The following is an 18,986-nucleotide window of genomic DNA, read 5'->3' as shown; positions in this document are numbered from 1 at the left end:
GCCATCAACACCAGAGAAGACTTCTGACACCCGTCCCACTGGCCAAAGTGCTCGAGGCAACTGTGGGTCAACGATCATCACTGTGGTGCCAACTAGAATGTCAGATATGTCCCCTTGCCACTTCTGACGGGTTTGCAGACCAGAACTTGGCTGTGGCGCCATCGCCGCTTGCTTATAAGCTCAGACTCAGGATATACCACTGGAGGTAGACTGGAATCCAGCCGCCCCATCAAGAGAGAGTTTGGAGTGATGGGGTCTGTGTCTGCAATATCAGAGGAAGTATAACCCAAGGGTTTTGAATTTAGAATTCCCTCTATCTCCACTAACACTGTTTGTAGCACTTCAAAGGTTACTGACTGAGCTCCGATGGTGGCTGTCAGAGCTTGCTTGAGAGAATGTATTTCTCGCTCCCAGCAACCTCCGAAGTGAGGAGCATTTGGGGGGTTGAAACGGAACTCGATCTGTTGTCTGGCAAGCTGTGCCTGAAGTTCAGGAGCAAGAGCTGCAAACGCTTCTCTGAGTTCCCTTTCTCCTCCCTTAAAATTGATACCCTGATCTGATATGAGTTCAAAGGGGGTTCCACGCCTGGCAGTGAAGCGTCGGAGGGCCATGAGGAAAGAGTCAGCATCAAGGTTATGCAGGACATCACTGTACACTGCTCGAGTGGTTAAGCACTTAAAAATGATACCCCATTTCTTTTCAGTCCTCCTACCAACCCTGACCGCATAAGGGCCAAAACAGTCCATACCTGTAGAATAGAATGCAGGCCGGAATAAGCGTAGTCTTGCTGGAGATAGGTCTGCCATTTTGAGGATCTCTGGATTCTGGAGATTGCACTTAAAGTTCGGTCGCTCGTTGGCATGCTGGAGCAACTTGGAAAGAAGGGCACCTTTGAATTGCAGTGTGGCTCCCATGTCTCCAGATTGTTGTGGAAATTACCACATGATCTTAGGTCAAGTTTTCGCCGATTTGCACATCCACACTGTGTTCCAATTCCAACACTCCTGGATCTGGATTCCTCCATTTCTGGCACTCTACACAGCTCCGTTGAAACCGCTTAACAGCTTCCCCACCGCGGAGAATCCACTACTTGCGTCGAAGTTCAGCAAATACTCTCTCATATCCTGGGTGGTGGAGTTTGGCATCATAACTTTGTACGATGAGCTGTGTAATTGGGTGCTTTGGATCAAGAACGATGGGGTGTACGGTATCTCGCTCAAGGTAGGGACTGTGACGGAAGCGACCTCCAACTCCAGCCCTTAACTGTTCAAGGTCTAAGGGGAAAGACTCTTGTTGGGATTGTTGTAAAAGAGTGACTTCAGCATCTCTATAGGCATTGTCTGTCAGGCTGCTGGTGGCCGCCCCATGAGAAACCGTGGACTCTATCAACTCTTGGAAAGTCTTATGATGATCAGGGTTAGAGACTGATGTGCAAGTGCGCACAAACCGGTTTTGCGCAGCTCATCTCCATTTACCTCCACGGAAGGTGTTTCAGGCCACGAACTTGGAGAGCCTTTTAAGAATGATGGTCCCTGATACCAGTGGCTCTCTGGACCAAGCTCATTCAATGTTCAACCCGTGTGATGTCATCAGCCGGGTTACTGGAGGATGGCACAAACCTCCATGTGTGCTGATCCGTGAGATCTTGGATCTCTGCCACTCGGGTGCCGACAAAGACCTTAAATCTACAAGACTCAGACTTGAGCCAGGTAAGGACAGTGGTTGAGTCAGTCCATAAAGTGATGTGATGAATGGGCAACGTTAACTCAGAACTTACAACTTTGGCCAGTTGAGCACCAGTTAGCGCAGCGCAGAGTTCTAGGCGTGGTATGGACTGCTGTTTTTTGCGCGCTACTTTTGATCTGGCTGTAAGGAAAGAGACCTCCACATCCCCCTGCTGGTCTTCTGTCCTTAAATAAGCAACTGAACCATATGCCCGTTCAGAGGCATCACAAAAGATGTGAATGTCTCGCCGACTTGTTTCTTTGTCTTTGGTCGGACCAGTGTAGCATCTTGGGAAGGCAATGTGCGGAAGAGATGCTAACTCTGCCTCCCACTCTGTCCATGTGTGCAATAGATCAGGGGGAAGGTTTGGATCATCCCAGTCCCTTTTTTTGTCCCACAAGCGTTGGACTATGAGCTTTGCCCTGGTGGTGTATGGAATGAGGTAGCCCAGGGGATCATATTGACTGGCCAGTGTTCTGTAGATGTTACGCATAGTGATCTCAGTACTTTCTGTGGGACGATACCTATAGGAAATGGTGTCTGTTTGATGGTTCCAAAGCAGTCCCAGAGCAGATGAGCAGCACAGGACGCACAGTCTCTAGATGTCTTAGTGGAAGACCCCTCAAGTGTTGATATTTCTCCCTTAAAGCTTTGACTGGATGTGTATGTTCAGCCAGGCTAAGCTGCTGGGCTGTAAATGCACCTTTAATGTGGAACACCTTCTTGGGCTGTGACAGGGGAGAGATAGAGAATGACACCATTGCACCACTGAGGACTTGGAGCTCTTGCCTGACTGTGCGGAGCGGTAGGTCTTCTGGTTTACCTTTGAGGCCAAGCTGTTGAGCAGCACTGTGAAGAAGGATGGTTCTTTCTGACCCGTCATCCTGGATGGCATAGGCAGTCATGTGGTGTTTTCCATTCCTGAGTATTACTTTACTTATCTTCAGCAGGACTTTTCGGCTCGCAGGAGGCTTTCGAATGAGTAGAATCTCATTCATGGTATTAAGAAGACAGGAGTTGTTTGCAGGAGTGGAAGCAGCTTCAATTGGCACAGTCCGTAAGCTCTTAGCACTTTTCACTGTAATGTCGTGAAGAACAAGCAGATGTCGACCGTTACACTGCTTACAGCGCATTTTCAGACTGCACTCAGTTGCTTGATGGCTCCTGCCACAGCGCCAACACCGATTGTTCTCCTTGACCCAGTTACGCTTCTGATCTGTAGTGAGTTGCTTGAAATTTGAGCAGTTATTCAAGGAGTGCTTAGTTTGATCGCAGTAGGGGCATTAGGGTTTTGGAACAGTTTTCACAGTAGGAGCTGAGGTATTTGTGTCAAGTGGTGCTTGCTCTGTGTTCAGCAGAATGTTTGCATTCTTGTTAAAGGGCTTGTGTTCTTTGATTACTTCTCTGCTCCATGCAGTGGGCCCTCTACGTTGACTGGTTGATGTGTCCTCCTGTACTTGGATTTCGTACTCCAACCATTCAAAAAGATCCAGAAGTGTTGGAATTGGAACACAGTGTGGATGTGCAAATCGGCGAAAACTTGACCTAAGATCATGTGGTAATTTCCCCAACAATCTGGAGACATGGGAGCCACACTGCAATTCAAAGGTGCCCTTCTTTCCAAGTTGCTCCAGCATGCCAACGAGCGACCGAACTTTAAGTGCAAACAGTCTGAATGCTTTTATGTCCCCACTGCTGATATTTGGGCCATCCATAAGTTCTGCTATTCGTTGTAATGCAAGCTGGTGTGGCTGACCATACTGCTGGTCCAGAGCGGCCATCGTTATTGTGAAGGGGTATTGAGAATGGCTGTACGAATCAGCGATGAGTAACGCTTCTTCTAGCTTGAGATGGTCTGTAAGAATCTGAAATTTATACCTCTCCGTGGCACTAGCAGGAAGTGTGTTCTCTAAGGCGATCTTCAACCGTGAAAACTATCTCGGGTTTGGATGTACAAAGTCTGGTATAGTGGGAGTAGGGCCTCTGTACATTGACTCTGGCTCAAACTGAGGCAACTGACTTGGTGAACTATGGGGCATTTTGAGGTGCCAGGCAGAATCATGAGGTGAGGAGGTTTCATACTCCCGCTGGTATGAGGGATAATAATCACGGTCATGGTGGTAGCGTTCTTCTTCCTTTGGCGCCCCCCAAGTGGGTGGCTGGACACTTGGAATGTCATAGGGAGAGTACATTTTGTCTCTGGGAGCAGCCACCAAAGCTGGAGATTGTTCTTGACTTGAATAACGGTCTCGCCTGAAGCGTGGTGCTGGTACTGGCCCAAAGCTTCTCTCCGCAGGCTGCACGTGCTTAATATGGCGTGGTGCAGGAACAGGTTTGCTAGGATAAGGTTGATGGGCAGGAATGGCAGATGAATGGGGCTGAAGTTGTTGCTGATCAACCTGAATTTGTAGCTGCTGCATCTGCCGCTTAAGTTGTGAGAGCTCTTGAGCAAACTGCTGATTTGTCTGCTGCAATGCATCCTTTTCCTGTTGCATCATCTGTACAGTGTGACACATGTTCTCATTTCCATGGCGGAGATTCCTGTTTCGTTGCTTAAGTATAGCATTCTCAGACCTGCCTGGGTCTGTGTCGGACCACTCTTCTGAACTGTGAGGGTCATCACCTGGAACCGGCGGAAGACTGAATGCTGTTGCGCCCTCCTCTTGGTCTTCACCTTCTGACAGGTTGGAGGGTATCTGAGTGTGTGGTGACACGGGTTCTGGAAACAACGTAGGCAGGGCAAAGCCAGTAAGATCATAATCCTCATACCGGGCGGGAAGGGCAGTCTTCCTTCTGACACGCCCAGTTGGCTCATCTTCTGCATATGCTGACATCTTATAAGCCTGCAGCAAGTCTCTCTCCGGCTCGAAGGACCATGAAAAGATGAGTTAGCTGTTGGTAGTACATTCCCATTGAAGTATATTGCTGGTTAGAAACCCACCACAGGGTGTCCGGTAAGAGATAGGCAAAGATGGTTGAAATATGGGAGTAACCCGTTTATTTGTCACCACAACAACTCAGTTATTAGTAGAAAGTTGAAACGTTTACTTAGTTGGGTAAATACAGAAAATACAGAGTAAAAATAAATATACATAATATTAACATTGACTGTTAAACAAAAATACACAATGTATATTTAGCAAAATACAAAATTAAAAGGATTAATAGTTGCAAGAAAACAAATTAGGTATGTCATGCACGTTAAGTTAAACAATAAAACAGCTTAATCTGTTCTATATAGCGGTGCTTGGTCTGGACATGTTCTGCGCACGTGCGCATTAAGTTGTTTATATCTTAGAATCTCTCGAAAACGAGCACTTAGACAAGTAAACTGCACCGAAATACAAACGAAATATACAAACACAACATCAGTATAAGCAAGTATGAATAAAGGTAACATATATACAGCGTAACATCGTGCTAAAGACAATAATCTCTTATCGTTAGCCATAGTGACGCACTTTATAAAAGCAAATAGAATACCATAACGCACAAGCGATCCTACAAAGATCACATATAATGCACTTACTTTCAATAACCGCACAACACCCGAACGATGAATAAAACTATATAAGATATAAAACAGAAAAGTTCAGCATCTGTGTCAGCGCTCCGCTGGACTCGCTTTCAACTTTGCACTAAGCGCTATGGGCGGGATGATCGCCTGCACATCAATCTGTGAACGCTGATCGGCTGCTGTGCTGGATGCTGTGTGTCAATCATTCAATCTCAGCAAACAGAGAGAGAGAGATTTATATTAGAAGGCATATTATTCTGTTGAATATAATGGCCTTTTTAACACCCTTTTTGCCAAATGTAATGAGAAGTCAAGCAGTAATTCATTGTCCCATTTACCAACATTTACAAAAAAAAAAATCATTCGAGATATCCTGCTATCAGACAATCAAACATACAGAGAAATTGAGCCAAATATTTAAATAAAACGTGCTCCTTTTAGCTTTCGAATATAGTGTTAAGGAATATGCTGTACCCCTTAGAACGTTTCATTGCAAAAAAAGAAAAAAAGAAGCATCTACCTCTGGTAGAAATTAAACTCTTCCTCTAAAAATTAGGAACTAATTTAAACTTTCTCAAGTTTAAATAGACTTTTGGTAATATATGTTCACAGAGCAGTGGGAGGGAGGTTATCAATCTCCAATGTGGCAACTTCTTTACATCAAGTAGTTGTGTAGACATACTGCTACGGTTCCAATAACTGAACAACTTTTTTTGGTATATTTGTACATGCTTATGGAATTTTTGAAGTATTTGGATTGTTTATTGAATCAACAATGAAACTTTTAAATCTAATTCTGTATAAACTACAACTTCACAGACACTTCATCAGCACTGGATTTGAAACCAGCCAACTGTTAACACTAATACATTAGATTTACTAAGAATTCTTTCAAACAGAGTTTTTAGTAATTAATAGAAGCCATGAACGAAATGACACAATACAAAAACAACATAAAAATAAAAGGAAATAATAGATTAAAAACATTCCCGTTCACCTTTTGTTTTTAGTGCAGCCTGATGAAATTCAGCCCGAAGATGACAGGCTGACTCAGGTTCATAGTTGTGAAATGTAGCTGGACCAGACCTAGCCCTACATTATAAGTGATCAATAAAGTAATGAAATCAGTTCTGATGGCATGAGGATGTTCTGATTGAAATTTGCTCCAAAACGTTATGGTTCAAAATGTACATCTGCTCATTTTCAGCAATTTTTTTCTCAGGCTTTTGATTAGATGGGCAGCTTAGGAATGGGCCTCCAGTTATTAAAGATCATAGGATCTGAGTGGTGTGTGTTAAAAACCAGCCAGTGGTCAGTACAAAATCCAATGTCATGCATATTTTTGTTTGAAAAAAAATTGAGTTATGTCTTCTAATTATTTTGTCATTGCATGGGAAACATCATGTGACCATTTGTTCTGTAAAACATACTCAGCACTTATAACTTATAACAACTTGGTTTTCAGCTTGACTTTACTTGTAGTTAGGGACTGTACGAAAATGATTAGGGGGGTGGGGAGTCAGAAAAGTGGAAGGATTATGTAATTTTATGTTTTTGCTGAAGGGAGGGTAGTGTAAAAAAGATTTCTGAGGGAGCAGGGTAGGCCTTTTAACTGTTTCTCATCCCAGATGTGTGTTTTATTTCTCGTCTGTTTGCAGGTCTTGGGCAGTACTACATATGAAAAAAAGTTGTATAAAGCATTTTGTGGCTCCAGAGGGAGCTGCGCAAAGTCTCAAAAATGACCTCAAGTGACGAAACACGAGTCAGCATCCGTTGGGAATGAAGACCACAGGTTTGGAAACAAGACATTTTTGGGGGTGTGAAGTTAGAAAGAAGTGAGCTAACGTACCCAAATCTCCGACTGAACTGTCTGTGGTCGAGTTGCATTGTGGGTGATGTAGGCACCATGTTTTGACAAGGAAGACCACCTCCTTGTTATTGAGTGAAAGCATGTCAAATCAACCTGTTGTGATTTCATTTTGTGTCAGCAGGGACAAACTCCTGATATGCCACAGAATAAGAGTGATTTAGCCAATAAGTTCGGAGAATAGCAAATAGCTCAGTACATATTCGACATAGCTTTGTGTTTGTCCCAGGGCCATCAATTCTCGGCCTGCATTATTAGACACACATATGCCAATACATTTCTATTCTGGCCACATATTGCTATAATGGAATGTTGATGATGGTACCGTTTCATTGAATCCCTCTTGACGCATGCTGATTTTGTTTTTTATCAATAATGGATCACAAATTACTAAACACATCTGACTGTATGGTATGCAAATTGCATTAGTGATAATGCACTTCAGGAAATGGCAAATCTGCTACCGTGTTTGTGCATATTACAGTATAATTCATTAATTCACTGTAATTCCTGAGGCTATATCTAAGCACACCTGTGGACACTTTGCTACTGCAGGTGATTTCTAAGGAATAAAACTCTTGTGTAGTTATGATCCAAGACCAATGGCACAAGAAAACATCCCCAGTGTGCTATCATGGGAAAAGCATCCCTCAACTTATTTTCCTCCCATCCGCTTTTACGTGACACAATTCTTCGATTCCCCAAGATTCTCTTTTGAGCAATATGGTTGCATGTGTACGGGCTGCTCTTCAGTAGCAGCCCCTCATCTGTTATGACACATATGGTATGATTGCTGGGTGCGTTGAGGGTGGGGTGGAGGGCTGGGATAAAAATGTCAAGATATTATTCTCAGATGTCCCCTCATAGCTCTCATGAGCAGTTACATCAACCCTGACCTTACTACTAAAGTGTTTGGTGCTTAAACAGACATGCAAGTCCACTGCGACTGAGCGCGTGATTCATCTGTGTGTTACAGAATGGACATCCCTCTCTAGCTTGCTGCTCACCATTTCTCCCACTGCACAATGAGCTGGTGACCACTGTGTGGAGTTCTGATGAGTGCAGGAAACGTGTGAAGAAAATACTTAACCAACAACCAGTCAAAGGGCAAGACGGAGCAGCAGTATGACCTTATTGTTCACCCATTCAATCCCCACAGATCTTGACAGATGTAAAAGTGCAAGCCAAGGCTGTAGGCTGTTGGATGATTGGATAAGGTCAGTAGGAACTCTTCTGTAGGGGTTGTATTGTGCTTTTGCTCAGGAGGGAGAGCACCTTGTTGCTGCTCTGTCTGTGCCCTCCAAATGTTGCTGCTGCATTCCCAGTGGATTGGGTTAAAGATACTGAAAAATGTGTTTACATTTTAACCTGCCCCAGGGTGCTGTAAACAGGTAGGCACATTTATTTATAGCAAGTTGCACCAAAGTGATGTGCTTTACATTATGCAATGACACAACTCCTCCCTGCACATATTGTTTTTACTTTGGTGGTTTCATTGCCGCACGATACATGATATTTTTTAACCACTACTGGACCTTCCAATATACAGCCACATGAAAAAGACGGACTTATTCCCGTTAATATGTCCGTTTTCTTTCATGTCAGATGAGCTTTTCAGTCGCTGGCTGCTTTCACATGTTAAAGAAACGCATCTCTGACGAGCTCCGGAGTGCATCGAGAGTCAGGAGCGTCTTCCTTCTCACGTCTGGTCAGCCGCGGAGTGAAGAAGGCACGAAAAAAAAAAAATAAATAAAGATTACCCTCTGACTGTGAGTGTGTGCGCGCAAGAGGTAGGGACGAGACTTCGCCTGCACCTCAGTCTGCTCTGCATCTTTCCACCGGACCGCAGTGGATACAGCCGACTGTGCGGGACTACATCTACAACACAAGATGTAAAGGAGGTGTTTCACGGGTCCGTTTATTTGAAGGAGCACGGCACAAAGCGAGATCACTGCCTGGCTTTTTCTTTGCGCTCCCTGATAAGTGGGATGCAGGATACGCAGCATCACCGGTATCGTTAGAATAAACCTAATAGATAGACCTTCCAGTTCAGTAGGCCTATCAGATTTCAAGGCAACGTAAGTGGTGAAGACTAAACAGGGAAAATAAAACTCTGTGAAAAGGACTGCTTTTCCGCGGGAGATAAAGTGAGGAGGGATAATTTTTCCAACTATTTTGGATGTGGATGTTTTTTTATTTACCGGGCGCGCTAATGCCCCATAAAACAGGAACTGATCTGGCCATCTAAAGATCACATTGAACTGGACTGCTGTTGATCTTATCGGCAACGCATTTTATCTGCCCAGCGGGTCTCGGTGGTGGGGGGAAGCGCGGAACAAGACCCAGAGAACTATAGGGGGGGGGGATTGAGTTACATTGCAATTACGCTTTTTGTGCAAAACGACGTATTTCTGCGGGCAGCGGACACACACACACACACAACCTGAGCCAAACTAACTGAGAATTTATTTTCAACCTGGACAAGAGGGAGCACACGGATAACCAGGTAAGACAATGAAGTTTTTAAAGTCAAAATATGCATTACAGAGCATCACATGCAAAACAGTAAGAATGCGTAAATGGTTTAATGCCAGTTTGATAAAGATATAAGCTGCGTCAATGACTGACTAAACCGACTTTGTAGCCCAATATTAGGCTGTAATAGGCTGCTTCATTGTGCAGCAGAAGTTGAGACATTGATTATCCATCATATGGATGTAAATGAAATTATGTTTTAGCCTGTCTGATTCTGACTCCAAATACTCGACCAGCCAGATTTTTCTCGCATTTTTCTGGTTTTATGTGCCAGCTGCGTTGGTAAACTCCTGCTGTAGCCTAATTGTTGCATGTTGGGCTGAATGGAAACTGTCCTTGTGCAGCACTGGTTGGAGACCACGGATCAGACTCTCAATGTGGGTTCACAAATCGTTAATTGGTAGGAGGCAGAGGCCGAGGACGGTTCAGTCGTGACGGATGATAGGGCGCTTACGGTGATAAAGTATTCACTTCAAGTGGAGTGATACAGATCAAGCGTAAATTCATTAATGCTGATAGCCGTTTAAGTGCTGATTTAACACTCCTTACACACTTGGAGTTTGGACTTTTACTCATAAGATTTTTATTATTATTATTAAAAGGAAACAAAGAAGGAATGATTGAACGTGATGTTGTAGCCTAATGAGATTTAGTGAGAGAGGGTGGTTGGGGAAACACACGAGCTCATTTTTGGCACCACCTTGTGGTTCAATTGAGTGTCTGTTTTGGCTCCACTCGTGGCATCCACAGATTTTGCTGTCATTTATTAATTTTTTTATAGCATTATAGTCGAAACCCCTTTTTTGTTTATCGTCTCAAAGAAATAATGTACTGAGAGGTGATACAGTGGTAAATTAAAATGTGGGTAGCTTTTGACCACAGGCAGTAAATGGTTATAACCATGAATAAAAACAGCAACTATATTTTAATCAAATGCTTCTGTCCATTAAGGAGTTCATCTGCATACACTTGACGGTTTGATTATGCTTGTTAATGTGACATATAGCCTACCATAAATGAACAACAAATAAGACTCAAAGACATTTTCTGTTTTCCAAATATAAATGTGATGTTTTTATGTGGCTTTGGCTTCCTCTACACCCCTGGTTAAATGTTATTCCCACTGAGCAATATTTGTTAATAATTTGTCTTTTCTTGTGTAAAATAACTTATCTGTACTTTGCTTATTCCCCATTTTCCAGCAAAATTGCTTAGAACTTTATTGGCAACTGCATGGTAACCACCTGTTAGCGCTACACTGGTGCCAGCTGATGCTAGCATTTCTGCAAGCTCAAGTACTTTGTGTTGATCCCAAAATGAATAAATGCTGCATCCATAAACACAAACCGCTTTGCTGGCTGTCTAGTTATAAGTCAGACATTTGCTCTACAGAATCAGTTTCATGTTTATAAGTTTATCTGCAGCTTGGCAATCCAAGTTCACACAGTATTTGATGCCAAGTGCTACAGCTGATACCTCAAAGGAACACTTATAGTTTGACAGCTCAGTAATTGGGAATGGTAATAATCTTGGATTGGCTATATGTAGTTATGAATTGGGCGCACATCAACAATTTATTGTCGTGCAAATCCAGCTCTAGCAGATTTTTTTTTTGTTCCAAAGCAGAGAGAGTTTGGAGAGCCAGAAGTACCCGCATGTGGGGATTAGTCATTATGATGATCAAATTAAGAATAATTCAGTGTTATTGGACAGTCATTTACACAAATTACAGGTTTGTGCTGCCAGATAGTTAAAATTTAAAACAGCTATTAAAACTAGTTTTGTGAGATGACAACTGAGATTACAACTCCATGACAGCTGACCAAACTTCATCCACTGATGAAGACCGTGAGATGCGGTTGAAAGCTCCAGAAAAAGCTAGTAAATTGACCTTGAGTTAAGATCATTTTTTTATCAAGGTCAAGAATGCACTTTTACACTCTGCATGAATGAGAGTCCATTTTGTCTTTTTATGTATAAGCTAACATGGAGCAAATAAAGGCGGCTCAAACCACTCTGAAATGAATCAAGAACACTTCAGCCATATTACTGGATTTACTGAGGAAGATAATGAATATAAAATGTACAATCAGTTAGGCTTGTGGTATAGTTCTTTCTACTTGAGCTGGCAGAGTGAATTGTAGCGGCGGTTTTTCCCAGGTTCATTGAACACAGCATGAGAGTGTGTTCTCACTGCTGCCAGTTCAGTAAAAACGACTGTTGTTATGTCAGCTAACGTTACTGAAAGACTGAAAAATGGTCAAAGTTAATTAAGGTATGTTAGCTTTAATTTAGTTTCCTGCATGTGTTCAAGATTAATCCAGCAATGTAGTTATGTATTTCTCTTAGTCACCTGCAGGTTAAAGGTTGAGCTTGTAACCAACAGTTAATTTTAGTGGGTCAGAGTGTCTGTTTGTAGTCCTATTTAATGGATTGATGAGTTCATTAGCGTTAGCTAAGGCTACATTTCAGACAGAAATAACGTTAACTAACGTAAGCACTAACTATTTTATCTCAAAGGTAAGTAAGTTACAGGACAAACTTAAAAAAAAAACACAGGTGTTGGACTTTTACGGTTATTGGTTTGAAGATATTGTCTATCCAGTTGGAACAAAACATATTATGCAGGCTGAATTTAAAAGTGAATGTTAACATCACGTTAACTAGCCAACAACGTTCACTGTTGAATAATATTGTTGACATGAGCTAACTTAGCTAACGCTACCTAGGTCCAGGTTTGGTTTCAAACCCTATTTTATACAGTCTATGCTCAAACCGCCATAACATTAACGTCAGCTAGCTAAGCTACATTCTAGCCAAGTTAGGCATCTAACTAACTAACTATTTTTCTCAAAGGTCAGTAACCAACAGGACAAACTATAAGAAAACCACAAGTAGTTTGGCAATTTTTAACATCATACCACTGTTTTAACGACATTGTAAGACTTTTCTGTCCACAAAAATATTTCTTGGGCTGAATTTAAAAGCTAGCAAGCTTTATTATTTAACAGCATTCACTGTGGAATAAAAAAAAAAAGTGTTGACATGAGCCACTAATGTGGCCACTATGTAGCTAATTCTGACTAGATAACTACATTATCTTGGTTAGATGAATTAGAATGAATACACTTACTTGTGATTACTTAGAATGAATAAATTAATACACTATTATTATTATTATTATTTTAATGCAATGAACTATATTTCACTGCATTACATAAGTCTTTATATGTAAAACTAAATCTTCAAATTCTTCAACTAATTTTTGTTAATTTTCAACTACAAATTGCGTGGAATCATTCATTTAAACAGCAGAAATTTGTAACATGATCACATTATTTGATTATACACATATAATAAACAATAATATTGCGTTATTGCCCAGCCCTAGATAGACCTAAAAATAACACCATGTATTTATACTGCTTTCTATCGAAAGGCCTTGAAGGGAAATTTGTGATTTTTTTAGTTGTATAAGTAAAAATGACTTGACTTGCTGCAGACAGGTAGTGGCTACGATGGTTTTTAAATTAATTCTGTTGATGTTACTTTTAACAAATCATCCACCTATGACAGATGTTAGAAAATGTTTCATTTGCTTTTAATAGATTATTGTAAAAGAGTGGAAGGAGCAGCAGCTCAGCACAGCTTGACGTAGCTCACTTCAACATCGGGACAGCACAGACAGGGCTAGTCCAAGTCCCAGACTAGCAGCAGACCTGTTCTCAAGCAAGATGGGGGTTCAGTTAACAGAGGAGGGGCCTGCAGGTAAAGTCTCTCTCTCACAGATGTTCAGGCCATGGGAATTCCACTTCTGTATTTTCACGCAAAATACCAGATTTCTGTATTTAGTGGCACTAGTAAAGCTTTATGGCTCTGTCTTTTGTGCTGCCCTTGGTGGAGGTGCAAATACTGTTAAATTGCCCGATTGTAATTTGGTGCAAATGTAATTTTTGTGTGCTCCTGTGCCTGTTTATGAATTTCATGGCTCCATTTCTGAGAAGGGTGGAGTGCTGCTTCTCACTTCACTTCACTCACTGGCTGCTATTTATTTGTTTGTGTGCTCCAGAGTTCACTCGTTTGCAGTGCTGTGTGTTATAAAACAGTTCCTCTGTTTTAACAGAGCACAATGGGGCATTGTTGACAGCTGGCGAACCTGGGGCAGTAGTTGTCAATTGGGTTCAACCAAAGGCCAGTTTTTCAGTACACTGGGGGCCGTTGCTGGTTTATTGTTGCAGTGGAGAGACAGATCTTTGTTTTTTATTTATTTTGTTTGTCTGAATATTATTATTTTTAATTCACTTGGAAATAGCCCACACATTATCCAGCTTAGATGTATAGTTCCTTTAATATGCATATATTTACAGCTATGTCAGGAACCAGATTTGGCCCACAGACTGCTATTTGCCAACTTCTGGATTACTGGAAGTAGATCACACTATAAATACTGTATACTTTATTGTTTTATATTAAACTAAAAATATATATACCAGCCATTCAAAAATAAATTGCCTCGATTGGCCACAATACTGATATTGCAGATCGTCTCTGGAAATCCCTAATTTAAGATTGTACACAGAATTTTATAATGATGAATATTTATGATTATGGTAATTCAAATGCCTTCTACCACTAATTATTTGTTAAAGGTTTCATGATTACAAGCAAAACAAATAATGATAATTAAGGTAGTGGCACTTAAAAAGGAAGCGTGAACACCTCATTTGCAGAAACAGGAGCCTGATAGATAAATTTATTCAAGTTATCTAGCAGATAAACACATCCACACATCTGAACCACAGTTCTGATGAAAGGTTAGAAAGATGAAGCAAATTTGACATCTGATGAGAGATTTGTAATTCTTATAGCAATTTAATTGGCTGTGTATGTTGTCTTGTGGTATTTCTGTTCTCACCCTGGTCAGAGTCAATATGTACAGTGTTTAAAACCATTAGATTGCTGTCCTTAGGTGGCACCTTAAATTCTCTGCTTTAGCAAGAAATGCAGCCTGTGTTTTTTCTACCTTTAGTGAGGCTTATAATGGATGCTTCACTGAACTAAATATATCTCAGTTGTACAAATTAATTAAGTCACTTCATTTAGGTGCACTTAACTAATTGTGACAGTTTGGCAAAGTTAGTTCGAGGCTTGCTGAAAACGCTATGACGAGTAGAAGCTTTATTAAGCATAAGAATATGTCAAACAAAATTAGGCAAATATATCTTGTGCACTCAGATAACCCAAAATAAGAAGACAAGTTCAGTACCATCTTGTGCCTTTTATGTAGTAAGTCAGAATACAGATTCTGTTTTTCTCTCCTGTGGTCACTCCTATGTTCTGTACAGACCTTATCAACTCAATATATGTTCAAATATCTTTTCTCTACTGTAACAGCATTGGTTTCATTTTAGCTTTGTGCTGTTTCTTTGGCGCCAGAGAAATGTTTGTTTTACATTCCCTTATAGGTGTGTTACATGAGTGAATACATGGTCCGGCTCTCAGGGTTTCGGTGACATTGCTTTCTGAAGTCTTGGCTGATTTGTGTTGAAGGTTAATTATCATCAGCTGCTCTCTGCCTCGCAGTGAGAGACAGAGTGACAATCACTAGTCCTTAACAGAGTCTCTTTTCCTGTGAGTGGGAAGGAACAGCGCCGTCGTGCTCTGCATCTGCCTTACTTCATTTAGCCAGCCGTCACTGCAGCATGCTCACACTAATGGCTGAATGCTCACACACATGCTCAGCACACATTAAATATGGAATTTTTTAAAACTGAGGCTATTTTGTGTGTTCATCCTTGCTTCCATAGGCCACATTTAACATATTCATTGTGCTAATATAGCTGGTGGAGTTGTTTGCTCAAGGTTACACTAACAGTGCCCTGTACATGATAAACACAGCATCCTGATGACACTAAGGTATGCCTCTCCACCTTCCTGATTTCCACTCATACTATACATTACCGGACAGTCTTCAAGGTTGAGTGTTTAGGGCACATCCTTGGAGGGCTGCAGTGAAGTGTTGGCTGGCGTAGATCCACAGATGTTTACTAAAGTTCTGTTTGATGGGGGAGTATTTTGTTTTGTTTTGCCCTAACCTCATTGTTAACTCGACACACAAGCTGTGGTAGCGGTTTCTCAAAGCAGTTAACTTAGTGTCTTTAACAACCATCAAAGAAATATGCCATTTTAAGAGTTGTTATTTAAATAAGTTGACTTACCCGTATAACTTTGTCAGTCTCACCCACGCTTGTTGTCATTTTCGTGGCAGCTTTGTTTAAGCCATTCTTCTAAGTCTGGCAAAGGAAGATGACACCATTGTTAACCAGATTAGCTTTATGCAATAAAATGTATTTCAAAGTAAAATATAGTTGTTGTTGTTTTTTTTGCCTCCAATAACTTTTTGAATACACTTATAAGTGTACTACTTATAATAAGTACTAAGTTATAAGTACTTATTTTGCTTTGTCAACTTAAAGAGAAAAGATCATGTTAGAGGTGGCTAATTAATGATGTCATTGATCTCTGTCAGTCTCTGTCACAGTCAGTGCCTGTTTAGTGAAGACAAATCAAGCATCCAAAGTTGACCTGACTATACAATTGCACAGGTGCCAAGAGGTCTAGTTATTCCTAATTCTAACTAGCTGTAGTCTTTCAAATTTTAACTTTAGAGGCTATCCCTTTGTAATGGTTATCTGTTGTAGCTTACCCACCTATGGGATAAGATCATTGCCACAAGTAGTGGCATTGATGTTGTGTCTGCACAACAGTCGTTCCAACTATGTTACTGTTTTTTTAAACCAAGCTTCAGACCTTCAGATTTACCTTCCACTGTGGAGCATATTGTTAGAGTTGTTATTTCTCACTGCCTCTGGCATTTTGTGTGCACAACATTTTGACTGAGATGAATGAGGAGATACCACTTTGTCATCCAAGCTCCCATAGGTCAGCATTGATTTTAGTTACAGTAAAACAAAATCCAGAAAGTCAAAATTGATTCACATTCAGTCAAACGGATTCATATTCAGTCAAAACTAAAGTTCACTGTTGCAATAATAATGCTACCTGTGTTTTGCAAAAATAAAACACAGTTTGAGAAAAATCTTGCTGCTAAGACACTGCAGGAAAGCCCAATTTGTATGTACCTTTGCAGGGATCAAAGTCAGTTCATACCGAGTTACATTCTGCAATGCATGTAATGTAGTATTCCTCTGTATTCAATTTCAAACTGAAGAAGCAGGAAAGAGCAATGAAACTTTTAAATATGTGTCTCACAACATGCTGTGAATGGCTGTGTAGGGAGATTTTAATGCAAAGCAAAAATGGCCATGATCGATGACATTTAAAAAAAAATAATAAATAACAAAAGAAGAGTAAACAGTTTGTCAGTATAAGTAAGCCTAGCTCCTGTAAAATCTTGGAATTTCAGATTTCTCATCCAAGATCTTAAATACCTATTATTCTTTATTTTTACTCCATAGAACCATTTAGATTTGTAGATAATCCCAACTTGTTGTTTTCTGTGCAGGCAGTAATGATCTAGTTTTCTCCCATGTCCTTAGCTTCTTTATTAAAATTTTCAAATAATGTACAATATACACTGAATGGCCACTTTATTAAGTATACCTGAAATTTTTTATTTGATCCAATACAATAGCACAGCCATAAATTCTACCTTTTACAAAGATAATAAGAGTCAGAGAGGTATTAATTTAACTATGTTTATTATTGAGGTTATAGTCTGCAGTGTTACTGAACTGGACTATATTATATTGAGAGGTGTTTTTTCCCACCCCATTTACAAACATGAGTGGGGAGGATATTAGAAACACATTTCAATATAATGCTGTCCAGTACAACACTAACTATGACTTCAGTAATAAACACAGTTGAATTAACGCCTCTTGGAAAGTTTTAAGAAAAATGGCTATTATAAGCTTGGTAAAGGTAGAATATGTTGCAGAGCTGTCGTACTGGATTGCATTAGATTGTATAGGTGTACCTAATGAAGTAGCCGGGCAGTGTATTTTCTCAACTCAGTTTTAAGCACACAGCAAAGGTTTCAAGTAAATAGTCATTAATAGTTAGCCAGTCTCTCTGTTGGTCTGTTTGTCTGCATCCATCCAATAGAAAGATTGCTAGAATGTCAGACCTAAGAGTAAATAAAGTCCACTCAAAAGACAAAAAGGTTACAGAAGTGGAAAGCAAAATAGAGTTTTCTGTTCAGTGCCAGGCTGAGCAAACATGATATTACGTCTGCAAGGGCCATTTGCAATGTGCTGACAAGAAAAGTGAAGTAAGATTCATGGTCTCATTGCACTCTTGATCAATTGATGGATTGGACATGGGAGCCCAACTCCCCAAAGTTGTGAAGGTTAACCAGCTACCGTACATCCATCCTTTAGCCTTTGAAGCATGTATGCAGCAACGAGCGACGATGCAAGGTAAAGACATGTCATTCACCCGGATGCTGGTGTACTTCAGGGGGCATTTGCACAAGACATTTGACAACGTAAGACTACACACAAGACCCTCTTTCAGATACACTTTAGCAGTTTTCAAAATGTAACAGAAGGAAAGGGAGTGACGACAGGGACCGCATTCTAAAAACGTATAACCTTGGAGATGAGATCTGAACAGCCTGCAGAGTTGTAGTTTTTGCAGAAGTTGTCTACTTTTGTCGCATAACATCTTTGCAGCCCAGTTGCAAGCACAGCACAGACCAGTACCGGGTCATGACCTGGTTGTTGAGAATCACTGACCTACAGTATGTATGTGATTCCTCATGGCTTTATGTCTTTCCTCATTTTTCTTATGACAGTATGCCTCTGTATGTGTGCACAGTATGCCTTTGGGAGTGGTTCATCTGACCGTGTAAGATGATCCATATCCACTGCACTACTTGTCAACTGTTTAGACAGTGATGAACGAGAGGGAGAATATGTGCAAGGCAGGCTGCCATAGATAAAGCCTCTGCAGGGATTCTGACCTACCAGTGGTCAAGAGAAAAGAGAAAACCTAGATGGACACACCATGGATATATGCGTTCCTTCCCTACACTACCAGCGAAGTAGTGACACAGACTCTCAGTCTCTGTTGGTATAAAGATACACCGACGCTCCTCTTTCTGGTGGATCGATCATATTGGCTCTTAGATTGTTTTTTATTTTCTGTGCTCATTTCGGATTTGAGTCGGTATATTTGCTCAAAAGATGCTCTGTGCTTTGTCTCGTAACGGGGTTGGCGCTTCACATTGCCACTTTTAATAATTGCCACGGTCTCAGAACATATGAGACATACTGGTTTTGAACTGTCTGTGGGAAGATTAAACATGTAAGAGTCGGT

General features: G+C 40.9%; 1 protein-coding gene across 7 annotated transcripts in view; it reads left to right on the top strand.

Moving 5' to 3' along the window:
* The window catches only part of grik4 (glutamate receptor, ionotropic, kainate 4), a 317,151-nt gene that overhangs the window by 12,518 nt on the left and 285,647 nt on the right, over positions 1 to 18,986 (top strand). For 4 of the 7 annotated variants that reach the window (XM_044203355.1, XM_044203349.1, XM_044203350.1 and 1 more), the window contains 2 exons: positions 6,901 to 7,034; positions 8,086 to 9,615. The gene's annotated coding sequence lies outside the window, so the exon portion shown is untranslated. Of the gene's footprint in view, positions 1 to 6,900; positions 7,035 to 8,085; positions 9,616 to 11,830; positions 11,920 to 13,252; positions 13,413 to 18,986 lie in introns of those variants that run through there. The other 3 variants (XM_044203352.1, XM_044203351.1, XM_044203354.1) reach the window with 3 other exon arrangements.

The sequence above is a fragment of the Siniperca chuatsi genome, linkage group LG7, assembly GCF_020085105.1.
Source record: "Siniperca chuatsi isolate FFG_IHB_CAS linkage group LG7, ASM2008510v1, whole genome shotgun sequence".
NCBI classification, from domain to species: domain Eukaryota; kingdom Metazoa; phylum Chordata; class Actinopteri; order Centrarchiformes; family Sinipercidae; genus Siniperca; species Siniperca chuatsi.
Note: the sequence above shows the minus strand (reverse complement) of the source record. Positions and strands in the feature narration are given on the sequence as shown.